This window comes from Eurosta solidaginis, chromosome 5, assembly GCF_040869045.1.
Source record: "Eurosta solidaginis isolate ZX-2024a chromosome 5, ASM4086904v1, whole genome shotgun sequence".
NCBI lineage: Eukaryota > Metazoa > Arthropoda > Insecta > Diptera > Tephritidae > Eurosta > Eurosta solidaginis.
Genome location: NC_090323.1, coordinates 262,564,513 through 262,578,227, shown reverse-complemented (window position 1 = coordinate 262,578,227; position 13,715 = coordinate 262,564,513).

Genomic DNA, 13,715 nt, shown 5'->3' with positions numbered 1-13,715 from the left:
GGCTTAAATAAAATTACGCCAGAAACTGTAAATGGCATATGGTTCGTGATTATTTGAATTAACAAAATCCGTTTCAAGTAAAATTGGTACCGCTCGGAAAATCTCACGTTTATTCTTTTTGCTTCCAGCGGTATATACAAACCTATAACAAAATTAAACTGATAACTTATATTTCAATCACTAATTATCTTTCCCTGTAGTGTTAGAATAATACGAAATGGTCTCAAAATTATTACGTAACTGGCCCTAGATGATTTCGAAGCAATCTTATAAACTGTCCCGAAGACATCCCGAAACTCTCACGAAACGATCCTGACGTTATCTTAAAATGGTTTCAGAAACAGGTCTTGCATGACGATAATCGCTTGATATTCGCGAGAAACTGCATTATTTCTTCTGGTTATTAGTTAAAAGCAATTACTCAATGACAGCATTAATGACCGCTAGAGTAAACGCGTGAAAGGTTTGAAAGCGTAGTTACCCAGTATACAAGGCCAACAAGGGTGCACCCAAGGGGCACCCCCTGTACTTTTGTAACTTTTGGTAAAATTTTCTAAATTGGCCTCTGGATATGCACCCTTAAGCGCAATATACGGGGGCGACCCCGTTTGGAGAAACTTTCTTCTAATTGAAAAAGATTTGCTGTTGCTTTGCCCGGGGTTAACGCCCAGGATATTCGGCGCGTCAGGTGGAGGACGCCACCACGGAAGCCAATGATTGCTAGAAAAAAATTGATATATTGAATTTTTAACCCATAACAACCTCAAAGTCACACACATATCGAGCCCCAAAAGCAATTAACAAAATAAAAGTTGTATATGAGAAGATTTTCGAGGTGTCATCCCATGTTTTCAAAATGCCAAATTTCAAGAAAAAAATCCAGGATTATCTCACTTCTTCGATAGTAACACAATGCCAAATTTTTTCCTTGGAATTTTGCCACTTAGAATAATGTTGTGGCACTTTAAACAATTCCCTTGTATTTTTTTTTTATTGGCTACACTAAAATTGCAGTTTTGATCGATATATATGCAATTAACAGTCATATTTCCCCATCTTAAAGATTAATATATTGATTCAAGTGCCTTTGCAGACGAGTGAAAGTAAAATTTAATCAAAATCATAAAAATATATTAACAATACTTCCTATCCCCTGTGTTTCATCGCTGTCAAATTATTTGTTTATTATTTATACACACACAATCATATATATCGGCATAGGTTGAACTGGCCGTGGTTCGGTGAGGACCTCACATAGACTGAATGAGTCCATAGTGTTAAACATCGGCATAAAAATACTATAAATGTTGGCCAAACCGAAAAACTAGACAAAATAATTTGATTGAACACGTCCGTTTGCCATATAAACTGGAGCACTTGTTACGCATACAAATTTAGCACTTGACCGTACGCCATATACGAAAAAGGGCATCAAATGAAGATTTTAGGGTTTGCCTTCTTGACGTGCAATCGGCGGTGGTTTATATGTTTCGCATGTTTATAGTTTGTGATCATTATTATGTTTTGGTTAAGTGGTTATTTACTTACAGGATACCAAAACCAATAAACACATCAGCCGCAAGTATTTATAAATGGACTTGTTGATTTCGAAGCATCGCCGCAAATATGAATAGGAAGGAAAGTGAGTCATCCTGTTGAGTATTTTATTTTTTTTTTTCTTTGATTTTCTAAACAGACATTGGAATTGATTTTGCTACAATCATAAAATAAATACTCAGCTAAAATGTGCATTGAATATATTATTTTTGGGTGTTAAAATTATTTTAGTAATTTATTTGATGTTCTTCTTGAAGACCAAATTGGAAACGAAATTTTTTGTATTTTGTCAGCTTTGGAAAAAAGTTGGGTTAAAGTCGAAATATCAAAGAAAAATTGGTTGAGCTTAACATCCCATCTGGCGAAATCCATCTCAAATCAGACTTTAGATCTTGGGAATTAAAATACTGATAAGCTATTGGTAACCTTTTCGATATGATTGCCATATATTTTGCTTTGAAATGAGAGAATGACAAATGCTTCCATGAAATTGCTTAATTTTTAATAGGCTTATAAAAAATAAGTTTTACCTAGCGTGGACGCGCCTTGGCTGTGATTTGGCAAAAACTCCAAATGTATTTCATGATGTATGTCATGAATAGCTTCTCAGTGTAAATTCAATTGCCGAACTAAGGGCTAAATTGTAAAAATCAAAAAATCAGGTTCGTTGTTCTTGAATTAACAGTTGTTCAGTAAAATTGATCGTATTATTAACTGAAACTTATAAATTTCCACAGATCTTAATGAAAAGATCTAACGGCAAACTCGTTATTAAGAGATACAAGGTGGGGATTGCTTACAGAGCCAAGTTACCTCAAACTTTATGCGATCTGATGCAGGAAGCACTGCGGGAGGTTTCTCTATGGACCGCCAGATACAGGCTCAGCGTCAATTCCAATCAAGCTGAACATGTCTTACATACCAAACGAAATAAAATAGGTCATTTAAACGTATCAGAACTAACGGTAATAGGCGTAGTTCCGAAAAAAATCTGAACTGGATAACGACATTCAATGGCAAAAAAGCATACCTACATTGCATTATATACGTGTAAAAGAGCCATCGGAAAACAATAGGGTGAGTACCCCCAATATATGTGTGATGATTTATACCGCGATTATCCTACTGTGATCATCATAAGTGGTGCTCTGAGCGCAACGCCCAGTGAAGCTCTTGAGATCATTCTTGCCATCCTATCGTTTGATCTAGCTAATTATTGAGCAGTGGCAATATCAGCCCTGTATTTAGAGAGACTTGTACTATTGGAACAATAAAAGTATAGGACACTCTCGCATATAATCAAATACAGTCCCAACACGAATCTCTGTGCGACCAAAACCGTTGTGCAAATCCACTTTATGGTAAATATTTCCACTAGGGATGATTTCGTGAGTCGGATAGGAGTCTTACTGTTAAAGGCTGCATTTCCATATATGCCAATAGTTTCAAGCTAACGGCGATTTGGAGGTGGAAACTATTCGAGGGACCTAGACCTCCAATTCTTCTCTATACTACCCGATCACTGTAGTGCCTTCCAGGCAAACGTATAAGCCATTATAGAAGCCGCAGTTAGGATAAGGAGACACATTATCGGCAGCGAAATCTTTATTTTCAGCGACAGCCAAACTGCTTTCAAATCTCCTGGCTCTTACTCTTTCAATTGGGGGTTAAGGTACTTGGCTTGGCTATCATACGTGGATCAGGGACTGGTATCAATCTTAGACCGGCCATAGTGACGAATTGTCACACGTGATTAGTTATCACGTCCTGCACGAGGTGCCCCTGCTTCTACTGATAATGGCGGATCTAGAGAGGACAACTCGATAAAACCCGCACCCCTGAGTCATTGTGCCGAACTCAGTGGAGGGAGGGCCCTGTTAAGGGTCAAGATCGGTACACAACGGTGACGAACTGGATTGTTAGGGATTTTGGTTTTGACTCTGTTTTGTACTTGATGACTTTGGGCTGGTAGGTGCGGTATTCTGCCACCTTAGTAGGTCGGGGTGCAACCTTACCGAAATGGCTGGTAGGCTAATGCGGCACCTGCCCACTTCCCGTTAAAACCGTGGCGGGCCTCAAGGTACGTTCCGGCTACGTCACCGTTAAGTTGGTGGTGTAAGTGCGGTTAAAAATTATCCCGCTTTGCGTCCGGTCTGGCTCTGAACGCATTACCCATAAGGTAATGCGTCAACCCTCGCGTGGCCTTCCGGCGTAGCATAGATAACCGCGAGACCGTTGAAGGGCGACTACACAATCGGCTCCGGATAGCGGTTTTGAGGGGGGGGGGGGACTTTTTAGAATGGACAAGACTAACACGAATGCGCCAAGTGTGTGGTGTGGAAGAAGAGCGGTTTTGATGGAAATCCGTCAAATCAATCTTCAGCACTCTAAGGCGGCTTCCGCAAATTTGTTGCTCTGCCTTGAAAAAGGCGGAGCGGATATAGTCCTTGTCAAGGGATAATCTTTTACAGTCATTTAAATAGAAGAAAAAACTAATTATTATTTTTCTTAAAAATTAAACATTTGAAAGATTTCGGTATGCTTAATTCGAAAATGTAAGAAAAGGGTATCACTTCAAAGAAAAATATTCACTTGAAAAGCGAATAAATTCTAAGCTAAACTTTTTGAAATCAATTCATGTATCCACTTTTTTATGCAACTGAAACTGATAACTGACCTAGACCTCCAATTCTTCTCTATACTACCCGATCACTGTAATGCTTTCCAACCAAAAGTATAAGCCATTATGGAAGCCGCAGTTTGATAGGGACACACAATATCGGCAGCGAAATCTTTATTTTCAGCAACAGCCAGACTGCTTTTAAATCTCTTGGCTCTTACTCTTTCAGTTCGGAACTAACACTAAACCGTCGCCGATATCTTCAAGCGATGAGACAACAGAACCGTGTACATCTCACATGGGAAACTCCATTGCAGACAAACTAACCAAGCAGGCTATGATCAGCAGATTCTCCCTGACCAAGAACGCTTAGGCAATATTATGCTTAAGGAGCACATTTACCGTTAAGCCGACGACAACAATTACCGTGATAGAAGACATTGAAGGAAACCTGGCTTCTAAATAATCTCTGCCAGATCGTGGAGTATGGCATAAACGGCTTGGTAGCGTTTATCAGGCCATCAAAATAGTTCGAAAAGACAAGTTGATGGTATCTTTTCGCATTATTACAACGAGCCTAATGTCACTGGCCTAAGGGTGCCCTCGTGCAGCCATTTCAACTTAACCTAACCTTTTGAAAATATTTCACCACATAAACCAAATCGACGGTGCAAGGGTACTGGCACACCAGTTCTTGTGCCAATAGAAATTTTTCCTAAGTGGTTTTTAAAGGGTTTTACATCATTTGTTCAACACTCTTCGTAGGTAGTTCGGTTTCAAGCATATGCAACAATATTCAATCAAAACTTGCCTTAAATTATAATATTTTCCATTTATATTTAAGCGACAAACTTGGAGCTAATATCCATTCAGTGGCTACGTGTAGTGTTGTTGCCTGTCTTGAGTGACTTTAATAAAAGTAAATTTGTTTGTATTCAAAAATTATAAACTTGAGATACAAGAATGATAAATCTAACCTCTATATCAGTGACATATGTATATATATATGCCTTCTTATGTCTACCCACTTGAAGTAGCTGATTATTGACCCCTCCTGGCGTCTAAATGTTAGCTACTTACATACGTTGTTTACATCAATAGAAAAATAAAATTCATTTAACATTTTATGAGTATTTTTAAAGTGTTTCACCACTGGTTCCATACAAAACAATTGTCCCAAAAAAGTATTGATAATGTGAGAGAGTATTTGACAAGTAACTATAAATTCACATAATAAGTAAAATTCTTCAATAAAATATACATCAAACTACCATTGAATGACATGGTTGAGTTCCTTAATCGACATCACTCGATCACTAAATAAAAATCATTTTATATGGGTAATAAAAGTAAACCGTTATTTATGATCAAAGCAATTTTAGAATCATAAAGTCGTTAAAACATCACTTTAAAAGTACTTAACGTTTAAAAAGATTACTTTCAAGTGCTCGTTTTTTGGATCTGGGATAACCCATCCGCTAAATCCAAATTTTCTTATCAAAAATCCATGAGACAAAAAGAAAAAAACAAGAAGAATTGTTTACATTGCATTTTTATACGCAGACGTTCTCAGCGTTTTGAAGATTGTTCGGCGGCTGTCGGCATGCTTAAGTCGCATGGAAGAGTTTTGATTTTACTTCTTAGAAAAAACAAAAATCGACTTCCGTCTGATTGAACGCAATAACAGAAAAGATTTTTGTTCTATTTTCTATTTATTGTTTGCTAAGAGGTAAAAGGTTGCGAGTTAGACAAGGCCCAAGCTAGGAGGGTTGAACCTGCACGAGAAACCTTCCCCAAAATATCTAGGAATTAGTCTATACAGTAAGTTCTCGTGAAAGCTCAGGCCTCGGCGGTACTTTATGCTTGTAAAAGAATGCTCCGGTGTACGAGGGGTCTATCTCCGTCTCTCTCATTGGATGTTTACAGCGATGGTAAATCCTGTCCTATACTATGGATTCCTTGTTTTTTGAACGGCCACACAAAAAAGTACATTACTTAAGAAACAATATTGGGTATCAACTCTAAGCATAACGGGAGCCCTACGGTATGCTATTATGTATGTAATAAACCGTTAATAACTGCAACGAGACTCAATGACTCGGAGCAGTTTGAGCGCAGACCATACCGCCATAGTAGTATAGCGTCATCAAGTATTGGACGAACATACTACCTATTTCCCTACCTGCGCTTCGATGGGTCTGCTAGAGCCACAACAAAGATGGATATATGGCTCAAATGGGCAGACGAGTAGATACGCACATACACTGATGGTTCAAAAACAATAGGAGCAGTAGTGCACCTAAAACAGTAGATACACTGAAGGAAAATAATATTTGGAGTCGGCGTAAAACAATTAGGTCTCGTCCCACCAAGTTGTAGGAAAAACTTAAAGGGAGCACAACGCAAATGGAAGAGAGGCTGGGCATAAAATCTCTTCGAAGGTTATCGCGCCTTGCCTTTTTATTTTTTTCATTTTTATAATATCTAAAAGTGCATTAGAGTATAAGAAATACCTGGAAAGAATCGGGATAGGGAGAAATATACATTTATATTGGATCCCTGGTCGTATGGGGATAGATGGAAATATAAAAGCGGATGAGTTAGCTAAACAGGTCGCATCCCTCGCAGCTTGTACCATAGACATCACAATAACATTAAAGGAGATTAAAAGAAAGCGCAATTTGCACATGATCGAATAAAGAGGAAATGCGAGGAACCCAGCGCAGGGCTGCAAAGTGTTGAAGATCATCAGCTACTCTTATCATTACAAAATACTAATAATGGGTAATCTGACTATGCACTGTCCTCTGGCGTCACATGCTTTTAAACTAAGCCTTGTCAGTGATAGCAGATGTTGGATTTGGGGATTGGAGGAGAAAACGATTGAGCAAATTTTGTGCCAGTGCCCTGCGCTCGCCAAGCTAAGATTCTAACTGTTAGGAGTGGAACAGCTATGAGATCTATATGCAGCAAGTAGCATAGGTCCTAGAAAGCTTTTAGTGTTTTCCAAACGGACGGCGTTATTTTATAAAAAAGTCCTGGTTTCTTATATGATAGGGTTTCTCAATTTGGTCGTTGAGCAAACTTCTGTTAACACTGACTCATTCAGCCCATGTGGACCGACCAGTCCAACCTAACATGCCTAGTGCACATATCTCAATCGATAATGTATTTGACGAAAAATCATTCAAAAAATATTTGATTTACTGCTTCCATACCGTATACTACAATTAAATTTGTTTCCTTATTTTATTTTTGCAATTTCTGTTCTAAATAATTTGGACCACCAAATTTGACAAGAACTTATGCTCATGACGCGTTAACCAGCTGTAGGCGTAGAGTATAAAAAAAGAACACAAATTATCGTCAGCTATTAAGCATTTATGTAGCCAAATGGATTTGAGGGTGATTTGTTAACGCTAATATGTCCTACTAAATAAATGACTGACTGGCACGTGGTGACACGATGTCAACAACAATTTCACGATGATTAAACACTCGAGCGTCTTGTGTAACGATCGTTTAAATATTTTATTTTAGTTAGCAACTAGCTAGTTCGACTGCGGGGTATCTACAAGAAAAAGTACGTAGTGATTTGTACTTACCAGTACCTGAGGAGCCCGTTTTCAAAAGAAACCGAATATTTCAGTCCGTTACGAATCTGATATGGAACTCAAACTCCATGAGGGTGTTGCTAAAGCAATTTTCATCACAATATCAAAAAGGGGACTACTTTTCGGATTATTTAAATTATTTCGGGACTTTTTCGAACGTATTGTTTCGGGACCTTTTTCTTTTTTTTTAATAGTTTTAATACATTTTCGGTATAATTTCGGAACCATCTGTAGATTATATGCGCGGTTATTTCGGGAAATTTATGGGACTAGTTTCCGGATTAATTCAATTATTCTACGACTTTTTCGAATGCTTTCCGTATTGATCCGACATGCTTTCGAGATAATTTCAACGCTATTATTCGGAACTATCTTCCCAATAGTTTCGATGAATCCAAGACTATTTCGGGGTTTATTCGAAAGTATTCCGGAATCATTTCGGAATCAATTGGAAATCAGTCAGTTCATTCTAGGACTATTTCGGTATCATTACTGAGTGGTATATGAAGTCTACTTGAGTTGTGTTTGGGATCATTTAAAGACTGTTTTGTTATTGTTACAGAACTATTCCGTGATAATTTCAAGATATTTGGTAGAATTTCCGCGATTATTTCGACAAAGTTTTCGGGAATCAATTAGAGATTCTCCAGGATTATTGCATTAACTAAATGGAGCTATACCCTTTAATTTATCTTTACCTTCATAATTTAAATAGCTTTGGCTAATCTATAAGTGCACCAAGTACAGACCTATCTATGAAATCCGAAAATAGGAGCAATCAGGAAAACTATCGCTTTTTCTTTCTCTCCCATTATGAGAGTTGAATTGGTGAATACGAATCTACTACTAGGACTATCCTTTTTGTGATGCAGTGTTGTCTAAGCTTTGGGCAATTGAGGGCGAGCAGTTTAATAAGAGTTATAAATGAGTAATTTTATGTGCTTGTAAGCGTATGAGTCGTGGCACAGTGGCTGACGTACCCGACCAAACGCCCGGGGTTGCGGGTTCAACTCCCACCAAGCATTCCTTTTTTTAAATTTATAAATTATTATTATTAATGGACTGTATTGAGTTTATGGGGTTTTTGATTTAATGTATTCCATTTATTGAGTTGGGTAGTTTTAGTGTTATTGGTGTATTTAAGTCATGGGAGGATGCATAGCATCAGTACACCTTTATTTATTTAATTTGGGGGCGAGCACTGGGGGGCTCTGAGGCTTCGCTCTACTGAGCCACCTCATCCTCTATTTGAAGAACCCTTTAAAATGTGATATGGAGGCGAGCACGGGACGGCTCTGAGGTATTGGCACCCCATTTTCTACAAGAAAAACCTCTATTTATTTAATTTGGGGCGAGCGTTGGGCACTCTGAGGTTTCGCTCTAATGAGCCACCCCATCTTCTATTTGAAGAACCCCTTCAAAGTGTGATATGGAGGCGAGCACTGGGCTCTGATGTATTAGCACACCATCCGAAGAACCTCGATTTTAATTAAAAAACTCAAACTATGTCTTTAGAATATTTCACTAACCAGTTGAGAATTACAAGCACACTCAATGGCTACTGAAACAAACGAACGAAAAATGTTCATAGTTTAAGTCGCTTAAACAAGTGTCTTTCTAGTAGTGGATCCGTTTTCAAAAGTTCAAATCCGCCTTTAGGGCTGTGAGCACAAAGTTGTTTGAAGGATACTTGAATGCAAAATGAAAGTGTGATATGAACACAAACCAAACTTATTAAGTTAGTCAATGGATCGACGGATCGGGCTTGGTTCTTTCAATTCCTTTAAACGTTTTTTATCTAAAAGACCCGGTTGTGCGGATACACTTCCTCGAAACTAGACATCGCTAAAACATATGCAAGTACGTATGAATGTGATATATTTTTCGTATATATAACTACATATATCTGCGGCATTGATGTTAGCGGCAATGCTAGCTTGGCGTCATTGTAGCGCCGCTGGCGGTGTTGGTGATGACGGTGACAATAAAGCACTGACAGTTGACATGACGACACACTTTGCATACGCTATGCATTCCAAAAGTGTCTGACAGCCGCAACTTGGCGCAGTCTGTCAGCAAGGCAACAAAGCTACTGAAAAAGGAACTGCCATCGGCACTTGCTAAGTGACAGAAGCGTAGAGTCCGCGTGATCAACTGCCGATTGCGGCGGGGTGATGACTGTTGGCCGCATCACGACCGCGATCATTACTCATTAGAACTACTTGCAACAATGATTAATTTTGAGAACTTTTAATTTGAAAAAAAAAGAAAGCTCAATGTTTTAAAAAAAAGTGCGAAAGGAAATGAAAAACCAAAAAAAAGAAGAAAAAATTAAGTTAGAGAATTGAGGAGCCCTTACACCTTTGCGGTCGATATAATGGAACGTATATATCAAATACCTTGACAGCGCAATGCGCCACAATGACGATCAGCCGATGCCAAAGTGGCATCCATGCCAGCGCGTACGTGTTGCAATCTGGTGCGGGTGACGTTGCACGGCGTAGAAGTAATTTAAGGGCACTTTGATTGATATGCGACAATCCATAGGGATTTGAAGAGGATGAGCGTTTGTGTTTGAAAAAAATTAGTAAATAGAAAATAGGAACAAAATAAACAAAAAAATGTTGCTTTTTATTTTTAAACATAACACATCGATATTTGATGTATAAAAAGCAACATACCGAGTATCGGTGGACAAAGAATAATACGGATTTTCTATTTATTCTCAATGTTGACAAGTTATGTCAAATTGTGGTGGCAAATTAATTATAGACTTACACATTTGTCAAATGTGTGTGTGACATCCCATTCAAATTATTTCGACATGTTTGTAAAATATTGATGATTTAAATGTTCTATACATAGGAGTAAACATCATCGGATATCAGGTTTGAGGGTTCTTAGGTAGTATTCTATCACTGACCACAGATATATTCAGTTCTGAGTGAATGAAATGCGTATTGGTAACATTAAAAGCGCTAAAAGCACTAACTGGGCCCTGTATTGCAGAAAGTTGAAGGAGCTACTGCCTGCGGCAACTGTCATGGCTTGGGACTTGTCTGAAACTGCGATAAATTCTCTGTAAGAGATATTTAAAAAAAAAAATAAATGTAAGGCGCGATAACCTCCGAAGAGATCTAAGGCCGAGCTTCTCTTCCAATTTGCGTCGTGCTCCTCTTGATTTTTCCCTACAAATTGGCCGGACGGGACCTACATGTTTTATGCCGACTCCGAACGGCATCTGCAAGGCAGATGAGTTTTCACTGAGAGCTTTTCATGGCAGAAATACAATCGGAGCGCTTGCCAGACACTGCCGAGGGGCGACCCCGCTTAGAAAAATTTTCTTCTAATTGAAAAATCTTATTTCTAAAATTTTGATGTTGCTTTGCCCGGGAGTTGAACCCAGGGCATACGGTGTGATAGGCGGAGCACGCTACCATCACACCACGGTGGCCGCTATTAGATATTTACCACGGAAATTATTTACGCCTTTAATAGTATTTTCAAATGAAAACTTGCAGAGGGGTGTTGTGGGGGGAGGTAGGCCAAACCCCTTGCTTGTCGGAATATATCGTTAATCTCAGAGTTTCCAGTAGATGGCTCTTCAAAAGAGCTAGGCGAAGTAAGCTAATGTGGTCTTGGAATTCGTCAACGCCCATTTAAGGACATTCAAATCTTAAATAAGGATAGACAAGTAAAATTTGTATTGAAATGTGTGCAAAAACGTTAACTACTTAATCCGAGAGGCTCACGAAAACTCTCTCCCATCCAACCTGTTTAGGAACTTGAGCGAAGTGAGTAGTGGCTGGTTGATTTTATTTATTTATTTATTTATTACGACTCTAAGAGACTAGATCAACTCCTAAAAGCTTTATTGCATTAATTAACAATATGTACTATTAACGAAATTGAACTTAAATTAGTATTTGAATTTGAAACATGAATTTGAATTTGAATTTGGGGTGAAGGAATCCCCAAAGCTTCTGTTAGATAATAATTATACAAAAATCACGGTTGCAAAGGATCCTACAACTTCCGCCGGAACAGGCCAACAGAGACAGCGCTCCATTCGACTCTTAGGCAAATAGGAACTAAAGGGATCTGTTGAGGATCTACAAGCTCTAGCAACACATCGCGGTTGTGGAAAGTTCGAGCATCGGGAAATAAAGTACAGGTATTATTAAGGAGAGAGAACGGGGAATGGTCACGTAGTAGTGAAGAGTCACTTGAGGCATCTTGCGACATACATTTCCCATCGTGAGATCATTCAAAAGAGCCAGCAGATAGCACTTACACTTGCGTCACGGAGCGCCTAGCGCTGGGTGTGTGTCCGAAACCAAGATCGAATGGGCGATGAAGACTTTCTCTTTGTTTCAATCATCGGCTTTAGATGGTATATTCCCTGCCACGCTACAAATTTCGAGCAGAGCGATCGTGGAATGGCTTGAAATAATATTCGATGGATGCATAAGGCTGAATCATGTACCGCACTCTTGGTATAATTTTTCTACCAAAGGCGGGGAAGATCTCTCATATGTATCTCAAAGGCTACAGGCTCATTAGGTTTACAATATTTCTGCTCAAAACCTTTAAAGGCTGATAGATGTGTACAAAAAGTCCAACATGGATACAATACTAGCGCTAAGCATAACATATTGTGGCGAATGTTGGCATCACTATGCTGTTAGTAAATAATCGCAACAACAAAAATATGAAGCAGCTACTCTTATGTACATGTACACATTAAAGCTAGCAACACTTATGTACAAGGCAACGAGGAGATATCTCACACACACAGATGTAGTCATCAGCCGAAATAGTTCCTCACACATACACACGCATATGGCTATAAGAAAAACATAAACTACAAATATACTATAGCTGGTAACCAAGCATGAGATACAACTGTTCTCGAAACAACTAGATCTTAGGAGAAGTATGCGAACGAGGCATACATGCTTTTGTGAAGTACGTGATATCTAAGTATAATTGTACTACTCCCAATATAATCTAAATAAAGAACACTTTCCAATACTGAATATTGGAGTGATTTATTCAACAGTTTAGCGATTCGAACGTTAAGAGAAGGTGCATAAATATCAGAAATCCCCAGAATTCTTTACAATATAAAAGTGTGTTAGAGTGTTAGGCATAGGTCCGGGAAAGCTTCTGGTATTTGCCAACAGGATTGAGTTATTTTATAACAAAGGTAGAGTTTTCCAGTTTGGTGTTAAACTAAATTCTGATAACACTTTGGACTCGTTGAGTCTATGTGGGGTCCTCACGGACCGGCCAGTTCAACCTAACGCAACCTGGATTTTAGTTGAATGTGATGTGTCTAACAGTTACATATAACAGTTGGCAACAGTCGTACTTATGTTTCGACAAAAATTAGCTGGCGAGTTATTAGTTGACAGGTAGTGCAAAAGGACCACCTTTGGCAATTTTTCGAGCACTCCTATACAAAAGTAGTAAACTTTTTTCCAAGAACATCAACAGATAATAAAGTTCGCAGGATTGTTGTAAATCAAAATTAGTGAGTAGTTAGCTTCTTTTTCTGCTGGATTATGTATGAAAACAATTTTCGCAAGGTTTCCGATAATAAAGAGAAGAAATCAATGTGGCAAAGTTTGAAATATTTTTCTTTTTGGAGTTACCATCGTAGCTAAGAAGGGCGCATCCCATGAAGCTTGCTCCGTAGACGTCCCGATTAGACTGGGTGAGATTAAGAGAGGACGAGAGGTGCCCATGATCGATTAAGCGGGAAAGGCGTGGGTTCAAGCGCGGGGCTGTAAAGTGTCGAGGATTATGTATAGGTCTTACAATCTTAGATTAACAAAGTTGCTTCTATCATTAAAAAGAGAGGACTGTAGACTCATGACGGGTATTCTGACTAGACACTGCCTTTTGGCATCACATGCTTT